Below are 2,976 nucleotides of genomic sequence, written 5' to 3' on the forward strand. Positions count from 1 at the left end.
GCTAACTTTAACCTTGCCAAGAAGGACCTAATTGCTGGAAAAGGAAAGAAAGTAAAAAAAAAAAATCCTGTGAAATAAAATCTGTCAAATATTATTCTGAAATATTGATAATCTGTCGTTTAAAGAGACTTGACAAATATTGAACTGATTAAATTTGCAGAAAGTAGCTTTTCGCTGGGGAGCCTGCATAACAGCGTGTTCAGTTTTGCATTCATTTGTCTGTAAAACTCGTATCCAAGCTTTCTAAAGTGGCCTAGGGTGACCAAGCAGGCAAAGCAATCGCACTGTTGTTTGTTTTAATGATTCTTTGGTATTCAAACTTTTCTTTACAGTGATAACTATACTTGACACTAGCGATGTTAATCATTTAAAGAACTGAGTTTCAACAGTGCAATTCAATAGAGCAACCTTGAGGCGGTCAATATTTCGATATTTTGCCATAATTCTCTTTACAATAATATCTTATCTTACTTTTTGCCCTTCTGAGTAAAATACTTACATTAATAATGTATGTAATTAAAACATTTCTTAAATTAGGTCTACAGCCATTATCTCTTCGTACTTCATGTTATTAAACTGAAACCAGGGGCCGGATGCTATTTATGGTTAGTTCCCACAATCGAAGCAGTGCTTCTCCACCCTAAAATACTTGTGCCTTTTATTTTCATGTACCAACACGTTTTTTTGTCAATTTGCTGTTTTGATCGACATTACCAATTTCAATTTCTGTGCTCAATCAAGTCCATTTACATTCAAAAATTTCATTTTCAATAGATCTAGATAGATTTTGGTCATTTGCGTACACCTGTCCAACACTTTACTTTTTCATTGTTTCTGCGATTATTTTAAACAACATTTTACTTATTTCCTGCGCATGTTTTAAGACTTTACAGCAATTACTCAGTATCATTAGTTAACGAATTCTGATAATTTTTAGTTTAAAAACGCGAGCCTCGCTACTTTTTAAGCTCTAAAATGGTGTTACTGAACTAAAAAAACTGAGTGACTTTATGGGCTGGCTCGCCGCCTGTCTTTGCATTCCCTCTTTACATAATTTACAAGAGTTGATATTAATAAACATAAGGCAACTTTATAAGTTTGGCTGGCTTAGCTGGTAATTACTTTTAAAATCGAAACAATCCCTGTTTACAAAGAATTAGCACTATTCTGTAATTACATTTTCCTCTGTTTCAAAATACGTCGCCATGTTACAGACTACGGATTACATTAATGCCCCGGAAATAAATTATGCAAACGAATGATTTTGAAACAAGGAGAGCCTAAATGTGAATTTACCGCGAGTCCTCGGCTCAGTTGACCGAGAAGGGTTCCAGCAATTGAACATTTCTCAAGTGCAATCCTTCTCAACGTACGTCATTTAAGAGAAATTTAAATCGCTGTTTATCAAGTACTTCACTTGCAGCAATTCGGTTTTCTCAGTTCTCAGTTCAACTGCTTAACAATTTTATTGAAAGCGAACGGATCACAAATCGGTGAAGCTTGCGAGGCGTCAGTCTCGTAAACCAATGAACGTGCGACGAGCTACAGAACGAAAAGCGCTGCTAACGGCTAGCTTAACTTTTCAGAGTTTTCCCTCCAATTAACAGTTTAGAGACAGAACAAATTAGAAGTTTAAAATAGTGCATGTTCTCTTACGTTACGTTTGTGAAAGAGTTTGCTCCTCTCGCACATCGCTCTAGTTTCCTGGTTCTTATGGGTATTATCTGCTCCCGAGGTTTCGAAGATAAAATCTATATCTCGGAAACACCAAGTAATATTGAACGATCTCTGGAGAAGGTGAAATAACGCTTATTCTGTCTCTGAAGGGCGAGAGGCAAAATTTTCATACTGTTGCCCCGCCTTTGCCACATAAAAAGCGCTTTCCTCAATCAACTTTCATTGATGGAGGAGAGTTTGCTGACTCTCACTTAAGATTTTGTTCGTTTACTTTTCAATGTACTTGTGAATAGCTAAAAGATTAACTGGTCAAAGTAATGATATAAGCTTTTAATGTTGGGCGGCTAATCCAGACCTGACTAACCATTCGTCCGACACTCTTTGTGATCACCGACTCAACAGCAGGGGACCGAGCTGTAAAATTCAAAATTGCTTTCCATTTTGCCTGTTCTATTTATAGCCAAAGAGACTTGTCAATTTACTCTGTGAGATTTTCACTCTCAGGGATATTTTTCCGTTCTATCTTGAACTGATCTGATTTTACTAGAAATAGGAGTTCAAATTATTTTATAATTGACCACCAACTAGTGCAATAAATTTGGAGGTGAAGACAAAGACGATCAAAGATGTGTGTATTACTTTTTTTGAACGGTTGCAGACATGAAAAAAAAAAAAAAAAAAAAAAAAAAAAATCGACGCTGGTGACGAATAAACTGTTTTGGGGGGGGGATAATTTCGTTTTGCTTACATTCATTAATTTTTCCTAACTGGTGAAACCGTATCTTGTTACAGTTCGAATGCAAGCGATTCGAGGAAAGAAAAACAATCACTACAAAAACCCTTAAAAGGATTATTAGACAGCATGGTAGACAATGCACATGTTTCACAACACCTGGCTCTGTAACAGCTGTTGTTTTGAAAAGAAATAATTGTGTTATTTTGGGGTTACATGGATCCTCGCCGTAAGATAGATATTTCAACACTGTAAGTCTACGGTGAATACTCTGGAACCATCTTAGAACAAGTACTCTCCGTCACCTTCTCCACTGAAATCAGGGAAGGAGACAGAGAACTGAAACCATATTGTCCAATATTTAATTTTGCTGAATCCACGCCGCCATTGTTATGGTTATTTTGCTGTGTTTATTGAATACACTGCTCTGTACGGTGGAATTTAAATGAATTGTCGTTCGCGCGCAAGTTTTTGTTGATGTTACAGCTTGACTATGGAGCGACTGTCAAATATTGATGTTCCGTTGACTCTTAATCTTAATGTGTGCGCTCCTGCTTAGTTGGCCA

The sequence above is a fragment of the Orbicella faveolata genome, unplaced genomic scaffold (assembly GCF_042242905.1).
Source record: "Orbicella faveolata isolate gen_17 unplaced genomic scaffold, um_ofav_v1 contig_27, whole genome shotgun sequence".
Taxonomy (NCBI): Eukaryota; Metazoa; Cnidaria; class Anthozoa; order Scleractinia; family Merulinidae; genus Orbicella; species Orbicella faveolata.